General features: G+C 45.5%; 1 long non-coding RNA gene and 1 pseudogene across 1 annotated transcript; one reads left to right on the top strand and one right to left on the bottom strand.

The window, feature by feature from the left end:
- LOC122125473 overlaps positions 1-23,126 on the bottom strand; it is a 260,765-nt pseudogene that overhangs the window by 71,050 nt on the left and 166,589 nt on the right.
- On the top strand, positions 401-21,464 carry LOC122125493. The gene is made up of 3 exons (XR_006150762.1): positions 401-410; positions 12,162-12,178; positions 21,390-21,464. It is a non-coding gene; the product is annotated as an uncharacterized LOC122125493 (long non-coding RNA).

The following is a 23,126-nucleotide window of genomic DNA, read 5'->3' as shown; positions in this document are numbered from 1 at the left end:
GCTTTTAATTGGAGTAAAGTGGCTTTTTATAAGACTCATTGGTCTGCAAACTGGTTCAAAGCCAGCCTGGGCAGAAAAAGGTCCCTGTGAGACTGTCACCTCTACTCATCCAGCAGAGTGCTGAAAGAGCAAACAGAGTTGCTTTGGGACTCATAGAGGCAGAGTGCTAGCCTTGAGTTGTAGAGCTGAGGGACAGCACTCAGGTCCAAGTTCCTGTCCAGCAACCAGCTAAGGAAAATACAGATAAGACAGTTATCCCAGTGTAGAGAAGACATTCCTGGGACAAGAGCAATGGAGGAGCATCCAGAGGCAGTAAGCCACTGCTTGGATGACAAAAATGTCAAATCCTAGAGTCATTTGTGCATGACCCTTCAAATGTTGGTCAGAGCAAGGAGGTCATGGGAAGATAGGTTGTAAGCATGCCTAATATCCATGACTATCTACATTGTAGGGACAGAAACTTGTGATAGTACTAAAAATCTAAAGTTATAAAATGTGGGGGATAGTTTAAATCCCAACCGCTGTATGTGCCAAAAGCCCTAATTGGCAATAGTTTTTAAGCTAACATCAGCTACATAAAGTTTATCTGCTCAAGAAAAAGTTTGTAAACCTAAGAGTGTGTTTCTATTAACATCTGTATAAAGGCCTGAACAGGTGACTTAGACATTGTTAGGGTCACTAGAGGTGGCATTCCTAAAAGTGCTTTTACAAACCATAGTGCTAAACAAGCTACACTGCTGTAATCAAAAAAAGAAAAAGTCTGTGCATTTGTCAAAAGTTAAAATATCATTCTTAATGACATCTAACCCTGGTAACCTCTTTGTAAAATGGACTAAGGTTATAGGTTCCTGGGTAGGTAGGATCAACACCCCCTGAGTCAGTTTGAAGAAGTTACAGATGAATCTTCACCCATCATCCCCTTTTTCGAACAAGGGACCAAAGACATAAAAAAAAAAAAAGTGACAAGATAGACAAAAAGAAAGACATGGAAAATAGTAGTACAGGCCTGAGCCCTCTATATCTGCCTAAAAAAGTCAGCCTTATTTTAAAAAACTATCTAATTAAAAAGGTTGTCATCTTGGTCATTTGTCCTGGGCCATCGTCTAAATAGTCTAAAAAACTAGTGGGCCACAGCCAGCCAAGCCTATGTATTACTTGTATCCATAACCAGTCTGTGTAGAAATTTACAGCCCTGCAAGAGGTGTGACAGTCCCTTGGAGCCACTGAGAGACCCTGCTGCTGCTGCTGATACAGCCTGAAAGTCACCTGGAGGAAATCTACATCGTTCCCCTGACCACCTCCACCGTGGAAAAAGTAGACTAAACTCCTGCCTGATTCCATTTTTTGGATGGCTTCACTTTGTCCATGTTACCATATACCTACTCTAATTTTGTTATGGATACTCCTTTTACTGGGAAGACTAGCAAACATTGTATTGCTCATTCCCTACACTGCTTTGCCAATATGGGACTTCCTAAACATATTAAAACTGATAATGGTCCGGGGTATGTTGGACAAGCTTTTCAAACTTCTTATAAATCTTACCAGATTTTTCACTCTACAGGTATTCCCTATATTCTTCAAGGACAAGAAATTGTTAAACAAGCCAACTGGCTATTAAAACACCAAAATTTTAAATTAAAAGGGGAGAATTATATCTCTTCTCTCCTGTTAATATTCTTCTCACACTTTATTTGTACTAGATTTTTTAAGCTTAGACTGTAATGGCCTTTTCACAGCACAGCGATTTTTGGGGAAAAAAAAGAGAGAGAGATCAAAGAGCAAAGAACTTTTGCCCAAGTTAAGTGGAAGGATCCTTTAACAGGAGATTGGCACAGGCCTGATCTGGTTTTAACATGGGGTAAAGGACATGTTTGTGTTATTTTGCAGGAAGAAAGTAAATCCCGCTGGTTCCCTGAGCATTGCGTTAGGATTGTGGAGGCTCAATCAGATGACACAAACGCTGACACATTGGGCTTACATGCCGGATCCCCCGATTGTGCACCCTACAACTTGGAAGGGAGTTGAAGTACTCATTCACGTCAATAGACCAGCATACAATACAGCCCCGGATCCCTTCATCCAGCACAGAAAGATGGGAAATATCTCAGCTTCAGACATTGGAATTCCTTTTTGCTTTACCACCAGCTCTAAAGGCTCCATTCCAGGCTGCATTATAATGCTATCCATGACTCATAAAATTTGGATCCCAGACAAAAATCAAATGTACAATATACAGATGACATCTTTCTCAAGTGAACACCCACTTCATGCAAATTCTTCTCCATCCGATATGATACCCCATTGCATTAACTCTTCACAAATAGTAGTATCTACAGGAGAGCCTCATCCAATAAGGTGCAGGCATGTACAACCATTTGTTACCAATATTTCTGGAACTAACTCTCAATTAATGGACTAGTCTGGAGCTAATCTTACTAACAGGTACAATCTTGGACTGTGGTGGATGAATGGGCATCCTCAACATCATGTTTGGATGCTGGTGGCTGCACTCGACAACATAACCTGGCCCAATTAATCACTTTTAAAAAATATTACGAGTTGTGTATCACCGCCCAATGTCATCATGTATTGACTGTTTAATATCTCTGTAGGAGCTTATTATTTTAATGTAGCCTGTTCTAATTCTTCTTTTACTAATTGCTTGTATAGCGGCATAACTAAATCCATACTTATTGTTAGACAACCATCTTTTGTTATGCTTTCTGTAAATATTTCTAAAACTTGGTATAAAAGTTCTGGCTGACATTGCCCCATTTGTTAGGAAATGGAAAAACTTGGAAAAAATGATATTAAGTGAAGTAAGCCAGACCCAAAGAAATATAGGTCCCATGGTTTCCCTTATTTGCAATATCTAGTATATGTATGAGTCAAGCAGAAAAGGTCAGATAATGTGATGTTAGGAAAATGAACCCTTAGATATGTATTTTAATGTTTTTTTCATTCATGCATTTGTTTCTAACGCATTTATAAGGTTATCTCTTTGTTGCTTTGTATGTCCCTCCCCCACAGTATAACCACTGCTTTCACTATATTTGATGTCAGTATAACTTGTAGAGGAGATGGGGGAAAAACAAGTCGTTCAAGGATACAGGTGGACCTGTTGCAACAATGAGAAGTACAAGTTGTCATGTCAAAAACCAGCTTTACAACGTTGGAGCACAGTCAACAGAAAAGCTGTGGCTCTGAAAATTTGAGCATTTTTCCCCAGTAGCAAGCAAGCATTTCCTTTTTTTATAATGTGAGACTAGGGATTGAAGTAGGTATCTGATGCTTTTGCTCATTGGCTCGGCTGCAGTTGCTCTACCACCTGAGTCATACCTCCCACACCAAGCACTTCCTCATGGAACAGCAGACACAGTCCGGCCCCTCTAATTCAGTTCACTCCTCACCCTAACTTCTGCCCCCATGTGGACCTGATCAGCTCAAAGGAATCAGGACCAGGGACAAATCCTCACAGGTTCAACATAAAGGATGCTACTGAAAAGATTTTTATGGCAAGGCCCATGGGAGCTGAGTGCCTTGTCTACACCCACTAAGCTCCACGAACCCTCACATCTTCAGCTCTCTGGAAGCTCTCAAAACCGCTTATATTGTACTTTTTTTAATGCAGATTTCATTGGATGGGGAAGACTGTGTCAAAGTTTGATCAAGCAGAAAGGGTGTGACAGGGTGCTGACTGTGCCTGGCCTAGCAGAGCCTCTGCCTGCACTCTGTGGCCCTCCGGTTGGCACATAGGGCTGGACCCTTCCTGAAACTGGTAAAGAGATGTACTGTCAGACACTGGTCAGGATTCTGCTGTGATGGCTCTGGGATGGAAAAGCAGGGTGCAATAGTTACCATGGCCGTCCTCTGAAACAAAGCTCAGGTTCTATGGCCTGCATTCCAGAGGGAGTTAATGAGCCAGAAACTGAGCACCCAGATCCACCTGTACAGTCCAGTCCCACCTGTACATTCTTAGGTTCCCATTCACCCATGGTGTTGCCCACAGCACGGCTGTGTGTAGAGCACATGGGCAACAAAAATGGCGCTGAGAGAGGTAGTTGAGTGGGCAGAGCCTGATTTGCTTTATGTTTATTGCATAATCAGACCGTGGAAGCTTAGGTGCATGATAGGGTGTGAACTTGACAGTGATTGGTTCCTTTTCCTCCCCTGCCATGCCACCCGCTCTTTTTTGCTTTAAAAAGGGCTTGCTGTGTGTTAATAAATGAGTTTTCCTGCTTGACTTGACTCTCCACTGTGTCTGATTGTCTCCCAGGCAAAGGGAAGCTGGGGAACGGGCGAGCTGCCACACTTACCTTTCCTCGGACCCCGTCCGTCTATGAGGAACAGACAAAGACCCGACATCTGGCACCCAACTTGGGGCATGAAAGGAAAAGATGCCAGCCAAGGCTAAGCAGTCTCTCAGGGTATGTGAAACCCTTAGTATGGGTAATGCTATCTCACAGAAGAGGGAGGAGGAGGCAACATTAGGCCTTAGGGAGTAAAAGAGGACTTGAGAAGTGGGAAGGAAAAGGAATGGGTCAAATTTGACTGATAATGCACTGAATCATGCACAGTGGAAGTTAAAACAAGGGTGAAAGTTACCCCCTCTGACTCAGGTGTCCCTGACTGTCCCTTACTGTCGTAGGCCTCCTATCTATTCCCCCAATTTTAGGGGAGGTACATCACCCTAAGCAACCTGCGAGAGGGACCTGCAAGACCTGGATCCCTACCAACTTTCCACAGAGGGGCCGAGGGCTGGGGAAGTAACCTACTCAGAGGCCTACCCTGCAAAGGAAGGGCCACCCGGGAGCCTGGACTCTAGGACACAGGATTTGCTTTCTGAAGCAGATCCGATCAATCTGACACCAGGAGCTAACAGGCACTTGGAATGGTATCCATGGGAAGCTAAGGACCTTAAAGAGGTCCACAAGGCAGTGGTGGAGCATGGCCCGAACTCTCCTTGGCCCAGACCCTATTACAGGACATTGCTTATCACCTGTGTGTCCCTAAAGAATGGCTGGATGTGGCCAAAGCCATCCTCACCAGTTCTCAGTTTATTAAATGGTGTGCTTTCTTTAAGGAGGAATGCAGAGTGCGGGAGGAGAATAACTGGCAGGGTCAACCCGAGATACCTATTACTTATGCCATATTAACAGAGACATGGGAAGGGCACTCCACTGGCATCCAACAGGCCACAATTCCTGGTCCATACTGTGACCAGGTGAGGCAGGCAGGACCTGCTGCATGGTACAAACTGGATGATGGGCCTACTGAGTTCCCCAGAGCAGGAGTGAGACAAAAACCTGGTGAGTCTCTAGCTGAGTTTGTAGACCGAGTCCAACAGAGTATTAACTGCAAGCTGCCAGCAGGGAACCTCTGAGATCAGTTTGTAAAGCTGCTGGTCTGGGAAGGGATGAATGCAGACCACCGCATGGCCTGCGGGGATTGAGAGAGAGTTCCCTGAGCAGATGGGTGGTGGCCTCGCAGGACGTTTGAACGCAACAGCACCAGTCCCAATCACTAGCTTTAGCCTTACAGGCTCAGACATCAGCAATGACTGAGGCTATTACCCATCACCTGCAGCCCAGGGCCAAGGAACCCCAATACCATTTGGGAGAGGGACTTGTTTTAAATGCAGGTAGGAGGGACTCTTTACAATAATCCCCGACCAACCGGATCGGGGGAGGGGAGTGGGGAGACAAACTGCTCCCTACACCCTGCCCCAGGTACAGGAAGTGATACCATTGGGAAAAGGATTGTCGATCCAAGTTTAATTTAGACGGAAAGCCTTTAAACTAGGGTAGGGGCATTCTCCAGCTTCATTAACTCAAGGAGGAACCCCCTCTGCTGCAGGCCCAGGCAGCCTCATGGCAGGATGACCCAGGACCATTTGACCACCTCCCTGGTGGAGGGACTCCGCCCTATAATGAGTATTCTCATAACATAGGTGGGAAGCAGTTTCACTGCTTAATTGACAGTGGGGCAGAACGAACCATACTCAGGGAGGAGGAAGTGCCCTTGGAAAGGATGCTTGCACCTGGGCCCACTATATTGGGGGTAGGGGGCAACTCCCAGTCCAAAGAGATGGTCACCCTTATGAAATGGACTAATGCAGATAGAGAGCAGGGAAAGATACTCCCTTTAGTGGCAAAGAACCTCACTGCCAATTTACTAGGGCAAAACATGCTAAGACAAATGAATGCTGTGGTCACTACAGACCATGGAACATCCTATGGTGATAGCCTGGATGGGGAAGAAGCACAAAGGCTTGAACAGGATCTAGAGGGAATTAAGGAAAAGGATTTTTTTTAACTTTCATAATTACAGAGAAGAACATAGGGGACCCGCTCGGGTGCACCCCCAATCCTAAAGGCCACTCCCCCACCCCCAGTACCTCCCATTAGGTGGAAGCCAGGAAGCCCTATCTGGGTGGAGCAGTGGCCATTGACCAAACCTAAACTTGTAGCCCTTCAACTTCTGGTGGAGGAACAGAAAAACCTTGGGCACCTTCTGTGAGTCCTTGGAACACGCCCCTATTGGTTATTCAAAAAGCCGCTGGGGCTTGGCATATGTTCCAAGATCTAAGTAAGGTAAATGAAAGGATGGAGCTAGTAAGACCTCCCCTAAGAGGCAGGCCCTGGACTCCTGCTATACCTTCAGAATATACCTTGGTTGTGATTGATAGTCAAGATTTTTTTTTTAAATATCCACCTGCATCCAAATGACTGCGAGAAGTTTGCTTTCTCCATCCCTTCTAGCCTGGCCTTTTGCCAACAATATGTGGCCACACTTTTAGGGCCTATGCTTGATTCAGATACCTCCCTTGCCTATGCCTACATGGATGATATAATCCTGGGGCACCAAGACCTGGGCCGCCTGGAGGGCCTTCTGGCCCAGGTTCTCGCCATATTAAAAAAGGGGAGTTTTACCATAGCTCTCAATAAAATTCAAAAGGTACCTCCTTTTAAGGTGCTTGGAACCCACCTTACCTTGACTCAGGCCAGGCCCTTAAGCCTTTGCTGGATATTCCAGCCTCTCTGACCTTAACCCAACTTCAGAGCCTTTTAGGGAAATCATTTGGCTGTTGCCATGGGTTCCTGTCCCTAAAGATAGTTTTGTGCCTTTATTTGCCCTACTAAAAGACAGGATGCCCCACGAAGTTATTACAATTACAGACAGCCATTGGGCAATATTTTTGCAGTTCCAAGAAGCCCTGGATGCAGTTTCCCTGAGGAGGTATTCTATTTTTGAGCCCATTTATCTTTGGTTGTTTCTAGGTGTTACACTGATTTCTGCAGTTTTAATTCAAAGCGGGGAGCCATTAGAGTGGGTTCACACTCCCCTGGCGGGGCACACCTCGGGTGTACTCTCAGGCACACCAACTTGCTATTGTCAAGTGAAGGACGCAAGCCCAAAGGCATTATGGCTTGGATCCTCACTAAATTGTTTTTCTTTTTCGGGTGGCAGACGTTGAGTGGCTCAATCGAGCCAATGCTAGTCTTGCTCTCTCCTTGGAGGGGTTTCTAGGCCAAATTGACTGCATTGACCGGGAGCCTTTCCAGTCACATGTGGCAGGCGCCGTGTCTTTTGGGAAAGGTAGTGCTGTCCAGACAGCAAAGCAAAAGCCTCGGCCTCACTCCTGTAGAACATGCAGGATTGGTTTTGTGAGCAGTTACTGAAGCAGGATTGTGGGCTAGAGCAAAATGCTGGGCTGGCATCTTAAAGGACAGCAGTGTAGTGTCGTACTTCTGGAGGTGGTGCTCTGAGCACTGGGTGCTGTGCTTCCTGTGGCAAGTCCTATGTCAGAAAGGAAGAATCCCAGAGATCGGTGGTGCCTCGGCCTGCCTTGCTCAGCCCTGAGGTCTGAGACTATGGGTGGGCTTGGTGCTGTCTTCGGGTGGGAGCCAGTCACAGGGGCCGGTGCTTGGGGGCAGGCTTTTGGAGGGACAGTCTGCAAAGCCTCCGGGAGGCAGTAGCTGAACCGAATCTGAACAGAGAGAAAGGATTTTTGGCAGAGAACAGTGCTGAGAGTGCAAGCTGTACCTGAACAGGAAATCTGCTTGCCACAGTGTTGCACAGGATGGGACTCAGTCTCCCCTTCCTGAGGGGTACAGAGTGACCCTGTCATGCAGCGCTCTCCCACCCACCCCCAGCTCCTATCTTGTTCTCTGTGCTGGCCATATGGGAAAACTCTGGATACTGACAGCAAGCTTGGGTTTCTTGTGGCCGAGATCCCAGAGTGCCGGGGCCCAGGGTAGGCTGTGATGGGAATGCCCTACGCCTACAGACACCATCTACAATGAGGATGAGGTCCTTCTGGCCCTAGCTGAGTAGCTGGGAACCATCACCGTCCTGGTGGGGTGCCCACAGAATGTGCACTGCCTGCTGGTGAGTGGCATGTAGGGTTCCTGTTCCCATCCCCAGGGCAAAGACAGGAGCCATGGATCCATGTTGGGAGTTGGACGGGGTGCTGTCCTGGGGTCCTGGGGTATGGCCTCAGGGCTGGAGGGCTGAGCAGAACATCAGTGCCACCCCACTGCCCCGCCCCTGCAGTCCCCACTGGAGTCGCTGGCCACGGTGGAGGAGATGGTGGTGCAGGACGAGGCGGTGGAGTAATTGTTGCCAGAGCCTTGCGGGAATGAAAGAGATTCCTGAATTAGGGAAGCCATCCGAAAGATGGAATCAGGTAGGAGTTAGTCTACATTTTCCATGAGGAGGTGGTCAGGGTAACGATGTAGATTTCCTCCAGGTGACTGTCAGGCTGTAGCAGCAGCTGCAGCAGGGTCTCTCAGTGGCTCCAAGGGACTGTCACACCACGTGCTGGGCTGTAAATTTCTACACAGACTGGTTAAGGATACAAGTAATACATAGGCTTGGCAGGGTGAGGTCCCAATAGTTTTTAAGACTGTTCAGACGAAAGCCCAGGACAAATTACCAAGATGACAACCTTTTTAACTAGATAGTTTTTTTTTTTTTAATAAGGCTGATTTTTTAGGCAGATATAGAGGGCTCAGGCCTGTACTAGTATTTCCCGTGTCTTTTTTTTTTTTTTGTCTATTTTGTCACATTTTTTTAATGACTCTGGTCCCTTGTTTTATTTTATTTTTTTGTTTGGTCCAGTCATGGGCCTGAACTCTGGGCCTGGAGGCTGTCCCTCAGCTCTTCAGCTCAAGGTTAGCATTCTACCACTTGAGCCACAGTGCCACTTCCGGATTTTTCTTTTTGCTTAAGTGATGCTGAGGAATCAAACCCAGGGCCTTAAGCATGCAAGGCAAGCGCTCTACCACTGAGCCACCTTCCCAGCCCCGGTCCCTTGTTTTAAAAAGGGGATGATGGGCAAAGATTCATCTTCTGTAACTTCTTCAAGCTGACTCAGGAGGGTTGATCCTACCTACCCAGGAACCTATAACCTTAGTCTATTTTACAAAGAGGTTTACCAGGGTTAGATGTCATTAAGAAAAATATTTTAAGTTTTGATAAATGCCGGACTTTTTTTTTTTTGGCTACAGCAATGTAGCTTGTTTAGCACTTTGGTTTGTAAAAGCATCTTTAGGAGGACCTCTAGTGACCCTAACAATGCCTAAGTTACCTGTGCAGGCCTTTAGACAGATGTTAATAGGAACACACTCTCAGGTTTACAAACTTTTTTCTTGAGCAGATAAATTTTATGTAGCGAGACTTAGTTCAAAAGTACTGCCTATTAGGGATTTGGGCACATACAGGGGTTGGGATTTAAACCATCCCCCACATTTTATAACTTTAGCTTTTTAGTACTATCACAGATTACTGACAAGTTTCTGTCCCTATAAGGTAGATAGTCATGGACTTTAGGCATGCTTACAAACTATCTTCCCATGACCTCCTGGCTCTGACCAATTTTTGAAAGTTCATGCACAAATGACTCTGGGATCTGACATTTCTGTCATCTAAGCAGTGGCTTACTCCCTCTGGAGGCTCCTCCATTCCTCTTGTACCAGGAATGTCTTCTCTACACTGGGATAAATGCCTCATTTGTATTTCCCTTAGCTGGTCTCTGGACTTGAACTGGGGGCCTGAGCTCTGTCCCTCAGCTCTACAACTCAAGGCTAGCACTCTGCCACTATGAGTCCCAAAGCAACTCTGCTTGCTCTTTCAGCATTCTGCTGGCTGAGTAGAGGTGACAGTCACACAAGGACCTTTATCTGCCCAGGCTGGCTTTGAACCAGTTTGCAGATCAATGAGTCTTATAAAAAGCCACTTTACTCCAATTAAAAGCAACAAGGTGGTCAACATAGAAGTAGCTTTTAAGCATGCTCTTACCTGGAACTTATTAAGAGCTAAAGTTCCATCTGACAAACTTGTAAGACTCCTCTGTGCTTTGTTCTTGGCTTGCTGGAAACTTAAAAAACCTATAAGAGTAAACTGGAATAGCAACTAAGCAATTATTTTCCTAATCTTAACTTTTCCACTTTGAGACAAATGTTAAGAACAATTTTACTTTTAAACTTTATACCCAGAAATCCATTCCTATTTTTTAAGCCTCCTATTAATCTCTTTTATTATTTTATAATTTAGTTTTTAGTTACAATTTAAAAAAAACCGTTAAAATCTTGAGGCCAAGTGTCACTTATTGTCTCTTGGCTGCTTGTTTTAAAACTGATACACATTAAAACTTTTAAATCGAATTACAATTTTTCCTTAATTCAAGAATTACAATCACCATCCCTGTACCAAAAGCTAGACTTAACACCTTTATGACTTTTAAAAACATATCCTAATTGTAGAACATCATTGAAAGCAAGTCATATTATACAAATACATTTTTTAACCTTCTTTTTAAGTCCAAGGGGCAGTTTTAGCAATACTAAGCAGATGATCACATCACTAATTTTTACCATCATGTTTCTAGTATTTCTCTGTAAAGAAAAAGGACAGAACAAAGCTGGGCCACTTGGCGCCTCCTATGGAATAGGCAAGCACCTAGTCTCACTCTTTAGGGTAAGATGAACTGGGTTTGTGCCAGTTTGTCCTCTTTTACCATGTGTGGACTCCTCCTATGGCCCGTCCCACCATGTATGACCAGCTGAACTGTACTTTTGCCTGTTTACCCCTTGTCCCTAAAGATAGGTCTTTTGTTGGCTTTTAAGTTTTTTCCTTTTCTTATCTCTTGGTTTTTGAATGAAAATACAGTTTTTGACAGACAGAACAGGGAATGTCTTTGACAGTGTTAAACAAATTTTTATTTTTAAACGTTTAATATTTATCCCCAAATTTTAGCCAAGAGAACTAAATTCCAAACAGCCAAGGCATTTTTGTTGAGCCAAATAACTTGATTACAGTGTAAACAGACTTATGCATTTTAAAATACCAGAATTTTTAATTTTCTAAGTTAAAAAATCCTTAAAAAGTCATTTAAAACAATGGGAAAATTCTTAAAAATTTTTGTAATGTCCAAAGCTCATAACCTTTTGAATTTTAAACTTAAACTTACCCAATTGTTACAGCATGGTGATAATTTTTCCATTGAACATGTTCACAAACACATACAAAATGCACACAGATCTTAAAGCGCGAAAAAATCAAAATCAGTTGTACATACATTTAAAACTGGTATCAATTCTAAAACAGAACTAGAGAAGACAACAACCAAAGGCTGAGTTGGGGGCTAATGGGCCCCCAGTTTATCCCTACCTCAGAAAACATAGCAGAAAATACACTGAAGTAAACAAGACAGACAAGTGGCCACAAAGACAAAATCAGGTCTCAGTGAAAGGCGCGACATCTCACCACAATTCACAAGTGGGACTCAAATCCACTTACCAGGGGACTCGAATCCCCTTTACTCGCCTCCGGAGGATTTTTCTTTTAGATTCCTGCAAACATTGACCCAGGGGCCTTCCAAGGTGGAGGAGAATTCCCAGTCATCTTGGGGCAAGTGAAAAAAGTCCCTAGCAGCCCTCCCCTCAGACTGACAGGTTCTCCCCCATACTCAGACCCCCTGGGCCAAGGCCCGAGGCTAAGATCTTACTGGTGTCACTTGCAGGTGGTCAGTGGCAGTTTCATCAGGCTGCGAATTCTCCCTGCCAGCCCTTTTAAGTTATTTTTAGATCCTCCAGGTTTTTCACCCCTCACCACTCCTTTACTTCTGGATCCAGAGAGGGTGGAAAAGGTGGCAGTGAAAGGGAGAGAAAGGGTTCAGTTTAAAGTGTAAGTAACAAAGAAGGAGCTAGAGAGAAACAGATATTGAAGGGGTGTTAGCCAGCCTACACCGGGCTCTCCCATGAGGATGAATCTGAGAGAAGAAACATTCCAAGAATTCCAAAATACATACACACAAACATTGAGACAAAACACATTTACAGCATGCACGTTGTAGACTGTCAGACAGAAAGTGCTAGACTAAGGAGGGCCCAAATGTCCCCACTAGTGGATAGTTTACCCTGATGGGGATCCGGGGGATGTCTCCCACTGGCCCAGTTGGCTGTCTTATAGCGCGTCCGCTAAGACCCTTGCCAACCCCAATACAGAACCTGCAGGCTACACAGATACCAGACAATTACAAAGCAGCAATGTTTTAACTTACAAGCCATTTGCATCATAGTGTCCCTGAATCCTTTTGTCCATTTTTTTTTTTTTTTTTGCTAAGTTTCTAAACTAATGACTCCTTACTCTGAGAACCAGGGGCATACTTCCTTGACAAAGCAAAAGAAACTCTCTAACTGACTCTGTCCAACTTTCACTCCTCGAGCTTGAAGCATGCCCTAAAGAGCCTGCACATATAATGTACAGCTGTTACCTTGCCCCATAATTTCTTACTCCCGACTATACTATCACCTGCCCTTTTTCTCCAGACACGTCCTCTTACCTTAGCACGGGCCTCTGCCTTGATGCCAGGTTTTCAGGTCCCTGTTCGGGCGTCACTTACCGGAGCCTGCAGGCAACAAAAGGGAATCCTGAATTAGGGGGCAAGGATGCGGAAAAATAAAGACATAAGACAAAGGATGCGGTCGGGAGGTCTGCAGCTCAAGACTGCAAAACCGTTTATTTTTAACTTTCCCTAATATATACAATTAGAAGTCAAGAGGTAACATAAGGTTACAATAGTCCAGAAAAACAAGGAAAATTTCAGTAAAAACAGAGTGCAGTAAAAACAGGACAAGGTCAACTGGTAGAAAGTAAAACAAACTCTGCAGACATAGCAAAGCAATTCCAGGTACCTGGTGTTCTTCAAGAAAGCCAGCTCCTTGTATGTGCCTTCAAGTGAGCACCAGGGTCAAGATGACCTTTAAACATTACTGTCGGCTCCCAACACCTTCTGGGCCATCTCCCACGAGCTCTAGGCCTCTGACCTCGAAGTCCACTTCATGCTGCTGGTGAAATGGCTGGTGGGGGCAACTAGTTCACCTCCCGCACCTCTGCTTGTGGCGTCTTCTCCGTCTGCTACCCAGGAGTGTCCAGCGCTGTGAAGGCAAAGCTCCCCCAGTGAGTCCCGGGCTCCCCTGCCACCACCTGCCCCACCACCCCTGTCCTGCCCCCTCGGGACAGCTCACCTGCTGGGCCTCAGTGGCAGTCCCCTCCCCCCCCACAGGTTTGTGAATGCACAGTAACCCTACCTGCTGCTCCCTTGACCTGCCATGGCTGAAGTCCCCCCTCTTCCTCTTCCTATTATCCTGCGTGAAGCCTCCTATACTCTAGGCAGCAACAAGCATGGTGCCCAGGGGTCCACCCCCTCTGATCTCTCCTGGCTCCGAGTTCGTCCTGCCCAGCATGTCTCATCCCTCCTTCATATTGACCATAGTCACCAGGTGCCGCTGTGAATGAAGCCAAGTCAGGAGCTTGCTGTGAGCTCAGACCGGCAGGTGTGCGTCAGGTTAACAGGAGTCGGGGGTCCGGACACCACATGGCAAGGACACAGTGGACAGGAAACAATATGGTAGCGCAGAACTGAGGGTGCTCAGGAAGAAAGGAGGAGACAAATATGGAGAGAGACGTCCTGAATGTGCGAACTCTCCAGAAGTAACGAGTCCAGGGAGGGCTGCATGTCAGAGTGAAAACGGAAGGCTGTGCTTCCAGTGGACTGCAGGAGTGCATGGGGTGCAGAGCCTAACCTTGAGCTGAAGAGCTGAGGGACAGTGCCTAGGCCCAGAGCTCCAGCCCCACAGCCAACCAAAAAAAAAAAAAAAAAAAGAGGAAAAGCGCGTGGAGCGTTGCTGAGCGCTGTGGGGGAGGGGAAGCACGGGGCGTGGGTTGTCTTGGATTTGGATCATGCTCAAGACAGAGTGTGAGGTGGGTGAAGGGTGGGGTGCTCCTGGGGAGCTGGTGTGAAGAGGGGGTGGGGTGGGGACAGGGAAAGCCTGCGTCCCCTCAGCAGGCAGGGAGCTGGTGGAGGGTGCGCGCTGCCCCTAGGCTACGAGGCTAAGTCCACATCCACGCTCTCCAAGGTAACACAGACAGGGAAGACCTCTGGGGACGGGAATACCAGGGGTCAGGAGAGGACCAGGTGTGTGTGATGTTAATAATGACACCAGACAACTCTCCAAGGAGACCCCAGCATGTGTGTGCTGGGTGGAATGACTTTTGGCTGCATAAGGGCATGGGCGTGGAGGGAATCTGGCTAAAGCCAGTGTGAGGGGAGGGAGTGCAGGGACAGCAGGGCCTGTGGTTCAAGCCTTTCTGTGGTGGGGTGACTGTGGGAACTTCAGGATCAGGAGGAGGCGCCTAGCTCAGAGCCCACAGTCCACTCATCACCTGGCATAGTCCCTGGATGGCTCCTGGAGGCAGGCCTGCCATCTGCTTCCTTTCCTTTTCTGTGCCCATCCCAAGAATTGAACTCAGGGCCTGGGGCATGTCCCTGAGCTTTTGTGTTCAGGGCTGGTGACTGTCTCCAGGGCATCAGTGCTACTTCTGGCTTGCTGTCACCCTGAAATTTGTTCCTGAGAAGAAAAGGGTAGAGGTGGAGAGCCCTGGACCAGAGGCCCTCCTGTCATTCAGCACAGCAGCCCTGACCTGCACCGCAGATGCTGTGGTAAGGTGGCCTCACAAAAAGGGACCTGAGGATCACTGCAGGAAATGTCACAATAGCCAAGCAAGGGACTTTCTCAAGGAGCCTTCGTGTTGCAACAATAACTTTACATTAAAAACTGTGCTTTTTCAAAAGTACACTTAGTGTCCTTGTTGAATTAGCAGAAAGTCTAGAGATATGTAACATAGACCACACAGGAAAAGAAACAGTTGTGAAAATAAATTATGTATAAGAAATAAACACGGACAAGACTAAGGGAGTAACTGTCAGGAAGGAGCCTTGATGTTTGTGGTCAGTGCTACACCAGCAGGACTTCCTTCCTTCCTTCCTTCCTTCCTTCCTTCCTTCCTTCCTTCCTTCCTTCCTTTCTTTCTTTCTTTCTTTCTTTCTTTCTTTCTTTCTTTCTTTCTTTCTTTCTTTCTTTCTTTCTTTCTTTCTTTCTTTCTTTCTTTCTTTCTTTCCTTCCTTCCTTCCTCTTTGCTTCCTTCTCCTTCTTCCTTCTTTCCTTCTTTCCTACCTACCTTCCTTTGTTTCTTTCTTCCTTCCTTCCTTCCTTCCTTTTTTGCTGGCTTTCCCTCGCTCTCCTTGGTCTGTCTCTGTCTATCTGTCTATCTGTGTCCCTCATTCTCTCTTTCCTTCTTTGTGCCAATCGTGGGGCTTGAACTCTGGCATCTCTTCTATCCCTGGGACGATTTTGCTCAAAGGTAGTGCTCTATCACTTCAGCCAGAGCACCACCTCCATCTTTTTTTTCTTTTAGTGGTTTATTGGAAACAAGAGTCTCAGAGAGTTTTCTGCCTAGACTCGTTTTGAACTGTGATTCTTATATCCCGCCTCCTCAGGAAATCAGAATACAGCCATCAACCACCACCATCCAGCTGCTATTTTCTTTCCAACTACTTTATTCTCCAGAACAGAAAAGGCTTTAAGAATGATTTGCTTCATTGCATAGGGAACTATTAAAGAGAGAAAGAAAAAATCAAAAGACTCACAATAGAATTAGGAAAACATGTTAGGTGAGTTTAACCAGTTTATCTTAAACTTGACACCACCAACAGGTAATGGGGCAGATTCTCTGGAAGAAGTTGACATGATCTAATAAGCATTATTTCAAAATCTAACATTTCCACTTTCATATAATTTTGTGGGCCAGCACAATAGAGACAGATGAACATACACACAGATATATAGCATACAAATGTGCATGTGTGGCCATGTGTGCACACCTCTATCTCTCAGCAGATGACTTTTATCTAGGTGTGGAGATTGTTGAATGGCCAAGCAAAGTTCAGCAGAGATGCAAGATTGGTGGTCCTCAGGGGAGGACCTTTTTGTTCTTTGTGCAGATGAAGAGGAGGCTGCAGGGAGTGGAGTGTCCGCTCAAGAGCAGGAAAGGGCTGAGGGCTGGGAAACAGCCCATAGCAAATGCCGCTATAAGGTACAGCACAGGGCTGGGGTTGTAAATCACAGACAAGCAAATGTGACAGATGAAGGACACGGTATAAAAGGAGACAAAGGCGCTCACCAGGAGGAGGACGCTTATGATGGCTCTGGACTCGAGAGAGGCTCTGGTGGAGACACTCGTCCTCTGGATGTGTCGCATTTTCTGCTTGTGTCTGTACAGGACAAAAAGCATGGAGGTGCTGGCTCAGAGCATGAGCCCCAGACACAGAACATCAGGCACCGACAGTATGGCCATGTACAGCACATCAGCAGCTGGATCGTGACGCACGGAAGAACAGTATCCATAGGACTTTAAGCTCGTCATGTTGTCATGCGCTTTGGGTCCAGTCATGTACATAAGAAAAATAATGCTCACCAGGAGGGAGACCCCCCAGCTGAGGTAGATGGTGGAGACAATGTGCTTGTGGGCTCTCCTCTTCAGCCCTGCCCACCTGGAGTCTCCCTGGCTGATGCTGACAGCAAGGAAGATGCTGAGGGAGCAAGTGCTACCCATCGACACTCCCCTGCTCACTCGGCAAAGATAGAAGAATATTTTGCACCCCACATCATTGAAGAAAATTCTCCAGCCCCAAACCTCCATGGTTTGGGGAACACCCCTAAATAGAAGAGTTAGGAGGTTGGCCACAATTAAGTGCCTAAGAATCAAGTCTGTGGCTCTCATCCTGTTCCCCATGCAGGAAAGGAATAGATAATGGGAGAGAAGAGACAAATTACCCACAAACCCAACCACAGTCTGGCCAAAGAGGATCACCCCCATAAGCACATGGGTATCTCCCATCCTCTCTGTTCCTTGAGTCTCATCCAGAGGCTCTGGCCTGGGAAACTGAGGCCTGCATGGTTCCAAGGGAACTCAACATTCTCCATCCAGCATTCAGACCACCAGAAATATTTTCCTAATGTATCTCATGTATTAGGAAAAATCCAATTCTATTCATCCATGGTGAAGAGGAAGATGGCATGTTCATGGAAATGGGTGAGCCTGGAGAAATGGCATGAAAGGAAGGTGAGTCAGGTTCTGAGATGAAGACGGCTCCATTTCTCCTCTGTAGAATCAGATCTAAGATTCTAAACAAGCAAGGCTCTTGTGGTTCAAGCCTGTAATCCTAGCTACTCAGGGGCTGAGACCTTGGATTCCCAATTCAAAGCCAGCTCAGAGAAGGAAAGTCTGTGAGACTCTTTTCTCCAGTTAAGCACCAGCAAACCAGAAGTAGACCTGTGGCTCAAAGTGGTAGAGGCCTAGCTTTGAGCAAAATGGGTTCAAGGAACATGGGCAAGACTCAAGTTCAAGCTCTCTGACTAACTAAAGGAAGAAACTTGAAACATGGGTGACACATACACATGGTCACATGCACTTATACCTCAATACACTGGCTGTGGGCGTGGGTCCTAAGTGTCACTCTTTCCTCAACACCGAGCCCATATTGCACAGAAGAAATACCAGGAAGATGAACCAGGTCTGTGGTGGGGATGGTGCGGGTGAAGGAAGAGGTGAATGACAGATAACAAGAGGGGCAATTTTAGGTTCAAATGCCATTCTAGAGTCGCTGATGTGAACACATCTTCCCCAGCCCATGGACATTCAGGATTCCTCCTCACTTGTCATAAACCAGGACAGACTCTGTTAGGAAGAAGAAGTGAGGAATCAACAGAGCTTGGGGGTGGGGGGCCTAGAACCCCAGTTCTTTTCACTGTCCTAGCCCATTCCTATCCTTTCCTGTGGCTTTGTTATGCATCCAGGATCAATGCAGAATCCCTGATCCTAAGGTGATACCTTACCCAGAGCTGGGAACCAGGGGTCTCTCCTGCAGGCTGCGCCTTTCCAGTGGCAGTGAACACAAGTGCTCGCCTCTTTTCTCAGGATGTGCGTGGCAGGGCGGGTCATTTCTGAGATGCACATGGGCACTTCAGAGCTTCAGAGGGCTACTTAGATAGGGGTCCAGGAGGGCGGCAGCTGTGGTCGTCTCCCGCGGGAGTGGTGATTTTCCCTTCACCTGGGGTGGCAAGCCAAGTTCTCAGTAAACTTTTTCTTTTCCCCCATGTGACAATTATCAAGACACTTTTCACTTTCATGTGGGTGCTTCTCCAGGGGACAGCGGAGTGGTGCAGTCGCTTAATTCTCCTGGATCCCAGTAGGCTGGCAAGAGACACTAAGGCCTGAAGCGAGATGACTGTAAACAACCTCAGCGGTGTATAAGCCATGTGTCCCCAAAGATTCTTACCCAAAGTGTCTCTTCCCTTTTTTTTTTTCCAGTTTTGAGACTTGAACTCAGGGTTTGGGCACTGTTCCTGAGCTGCTTTTGCTCAAGGCTAGCACTCTACCATTGGCGCCACAGCACCATTTGTCTTTTTTCATGTGTGTGCTGCTGAGGAATTGAACCCAGGGCTTCATGCATGCTAGGCAAGCACTCTACCCCTGAGCCACCTTCCCAGCCTTCCTCATCTCAGTCTCCTTTTGTTTTATCATCATATATGGTGTTAGAAAAGAAAAATGGAACCCTGTACTGATGCAATCTCAGGAGCCTGATATCAGAGAATAAGGTGCAAAGCCAGCCTGGTGAAGAAAGCCCATGAGATTCTTATCTCCAATTCTTATCTCCACTCTCTGGTGGTAGAGTGCCTGTCTGGAATAAAAGAGCTCAGCAACAGCATCCAGGCCCAGAGTTCAAACCCCTGGACTGGCCCAAAAGAAAGAAAGAAAAAAGAATGAGACATTTCTGTACAGGAGTTTCTTTGGCAATAATGGCCATTTTTTTCTTAAAATGTTTTCATCCCTAGAGACCTCATTTGGAGATTAGAAGTAAGTATTTCATGCATATTCCTGAAAGCAGGTTGATCTCTTTTCATGCCTGGTTATTTCTGAGGAGGTAGCTTCATTCTCTAATTCCCTACTCATTTTCATCATTAGCAGTGGTGATTTTGAAGCAGAAATTTGTCACTGTGCTCAGGAGAGGATCAGCAGTGACTCCTCACCCTGGGTTTCTGGTCTACCTCATTGCATGGACTCCATTCCTCACCTGGACCCTACTGGTCTTGCTGACAATTCCTCTGCCTTGTTTTTGTCTGTTTCAAGAACATGCATTTACCTTTCTGTGTCTGACTTCTTGCATTTCCCACAGCGATCTGTAGTTCTACACATGTGGCAGCAAATGACAGGATTTCCTTCTTGTTCCTGGCCTATTCGTACTTTGTGATGAAAATAGGCTACATCTTTTGTGTGTGTGTGAAACATCTTTTTCTTAAACAGCAAAGCAGAAATGCAACACCATATTAAATATTTGTAAAATTAGGTCACAAAAGGGATGCAAAAGGGATGTTTGCAGTATGACTATTACATCTTCTTATAGTTAAAGTCATTTATGAAATCTTACACTAACACATAAGATTATCCCATGATTAAAGTAGTTCAAATCTAATAACCATAAGCTATATTAGTGGATCTCGTTTCCTAGTATAATCTCTTAATATTACTGCTGATATTGATTCGTTTACCAAATGGAATCTATGAACTAAATTTTTAGAAATTGTTATGAGAATGCCTAAAATTCTACCAACCAATTAGTTGCCTTTACAGAGTGAGATAAAAATACTGAGCTTACCAATTATTATACAAATAAAATTATCTCATTCGTGATTCTAACACCAGTATACTCTTCAAGGAATTTGGTAACAGTTAATTGACTAGGTACAACAAATAAACCTTGCAACCAAACTCTAGAGTTGGAATAGCATAGCATGTGGTGTATGTAAGATCAGTCAAACTTAACCCATTTTCATATATTTATATTTATATTTATATTTATATTTATATATATATATATATATATATATTCACTGGAAATCTGTTTTGTGCCAGAGACAATACAAAATTGGAGTGAAAACATTTGGAATTGGTTGCTACATTTATCACATTATTCATTACCTATTTCTATGTATTCCTCCCAGACTTTCTACTTCTAATCGATACATAACCAAAATTCTTTTTTTTTAGAGGAGGGGATCCAGTTGTTGGGCCTGAACTCTAGGCCTGGTGGCTGTCCCTCAGCTCTTCAGCTCAAGGCTAATGCTTTACAACTTGAGCCATAACACCACTTCTGGCTTTTTTCTTTTTGCTTATGTGGTGCTGAGGAATGGAACCCAAGGCCTCATACATGCAAGGCAAGCACTCTACCACTGAACCACCTTCACAGCCCATAACCAAAATTCTTATCTTTTCAGATAGCAAGTGAGTTATTTGGTGCAAAAGTAAGTTGGTTTTTTGTTTTTAAACAGATCTCAATTTGATAATTTAGTTGCAACTTAAAATCCTCTTTATAGCCCAAATCTGTTTTCAAATGGTTAAAGAGAAACCATCACTCCTATCTTGTTATTAGAAAGTACAACTGACAAATTTTAGGCAAGGTTTTGGTTAACTTCAGGACTTACAGATCAGATTACTGTCTGGTGATTACTACTCAAAGCACTTTTACAAATGTGAAACTATCTTGACTTAGGAGAAGGCAAATGGGGAGGATGAGGCAGATGGAGGAGAGGCACAAAATGGTGAACAGGTACATACATACAGCTGTGCATTCAGTACATGATTTTGGTCACATTTTCACAACATGGTTATTTTCTTCTATATCTTACTAAGTAAGCATGTAATAAAAGCAAATTCAAAAAAACATTCATTTTCAAGTTTCATAAATATATGCAATTCTAATTATAAAGTCTCTACAACACATCTGCACATTTTCTTAGACTAACATAATACTCAGACTCATGAAAGTCCCCTGTTAAGTAGTTAATTTTGCCTAGATTTGAAATTATTTTTATAAACATTCAATGAAGCCACAAACAAAGATACTGTAAACTTTGGAATCTTTCCAGGTTTTAAAGGGGGGAGAGAAGGAGGGTGGGGGAAGGGATGGAGAGAAGGAAAAGAGAGAGAGAGGGAGAGAGAAGCAGCAATTCCGTAAATGAGAGGGGAACTCAATCCCTTACTTTCTTTTGCCTTTCATGTCAGTTGTTTGGAAAACACTAGAAGCAGACATGAGGTTTTCTCTATATTGTCCAAAAACGTGGTCTCCTGATTTTAGCTTCAGGATTTCTTCCTTAACTGCATCTACTCTTGCTGAGAGATCTTCAAGTGTGTGTTGGAGTTCCAACACTTGATTCATGTCGTGCTTTTTCCTCCAGTTCCATCTGATTTTCAGCATCAACATCCATGTCAACGTTCATCATCCTGGACACTGAACTGTGCCTCAGACTGAAAAATCCTGATGAAAGGTCCTCAGAGGCACCCGGAGGGGTGGTATATGAAGATCACGCCTCTGGCCGGGGACTCCAGCACTGACTGACTAGGCTACATCTTCTTCATGCATTCATCCACAGTTAGGCCTCTGACTCCAGTGCTCTAAACCTGGCTGACTTTGCTCCACATGACCATGTTCAGTTTCACTCATTTCTCTGCAGACACCATGGAGCTTCTGGGTTGTTTCTTGGCTGTGGTGAATAGTGCCACAGTAGATATGGTGTTCAAGGACCTACATATTCTTGAGAATATGCCTAAATATTTCATTTTCTATTATTTTTTTTTCTGTCCATTGTGGGGCCTAAACTCTGGGCCAGAGTGATGTTCTTCAGCTCTTCAGCTCAAGGCTAACATTATACAACTAGAGCCACACCACTACTTCTGGCTTTTTCTGCTTAGGTGATGCTGAGGATTTGAACTCTGGTCATCATGCATGCAATACAATCAGTCTACCACTGACCTACTTCCCAGCCCCTCATTTTCTATTCTTTTTTTTTTTGGTCGGTAATGAGGCTTGAACTTGGCCTGGACACTGTCCTTCAACTCTTCAACTCAAGGCTATGGCTCTAACATTTGAGCCACAGTGCCACTTCAGGCATTTGCTGCTTATGTGGTGCTGAGGAATCAAACCCAGGGCCTCCTGCATGCAAGGCAAACAGTCTATCACTGAGCCACTTTCCCAGTCCCTTTTTTGCTTTTAAAGACAGGGTCTCAACTCTGTAGTCCAGGCTAGCCTTGAACCTAGTATCCTCTTGCCTCAGCCTCCTCAGTGCTGGCATTTCAGGTGCACATCACTAAGCCCAGCTGCATTATTTACCTAACTCTTCATCAGTTCCATTGTGATCCTAAAGAGATGCATAATGCCTTGATGAGAGGCTCATCTGCAGGGAAGCTCTCAGTCACTCTTCGCCTTCCCGGGATGTGGGGCCTACTCTTCACCTCAGTGCAGCTTCCTGGTCTGCCATGGCCTGGGGGAGGAGGCCTTCTGGGCCTACCAGGGTTAGCTGGTCTCAGCGATGTCACTGCACTCAGCGCATGGGATGTCATTGTTTTCCATGCACTGGAGCTAGGCAGGAGAAGCAGACAGGGAGTGTTTGCAGTCCACTGCAGTGGTCACAATTGGAGCTTTGGGGTTAGGACTTGTCTACACAGGCTGGCCTAGGCGGGTGTCCCTTGCTCCCAGCCTGGTTTCCTCAGAGGAGGGAGGGTCTCCCTGATGCTTCTCTCCTCATGTGAACACACGACGAGAATTTGATGCCCCTGTTCTCTGGGGCTGCTGGGAAATAGCCTCACCCAGTGGCTTACATTCACAGATACTATGGGGATCCGCTCTGAGCTCCTCTCCTCACTTCAGGCCCAGTTATGGT

The sequence above is a fragment of the Dipodomys spectabilis genome, unplaced genomic scaffold, assembly GCF_019054845.1.
Source record: "Dipodomys spectabilis isolate Male_0828 unplaced genomic scaffold, ASM1905484v1 ptg000266l, whole genome shotgun sequence".
In the NCBI taxonomy this organism is placed as follows: Eukaryota; Metazoa; Chordata; class Mammalia; order Rodentia; family Heteromyidae; genus Dipodomys; species Dipodomys spectabilis.
The sequence above is the reverse complement of the archived record's forward strand: the minus strand, read 5'-3'. Positions and strand labels throughout refer to the sequence as shown.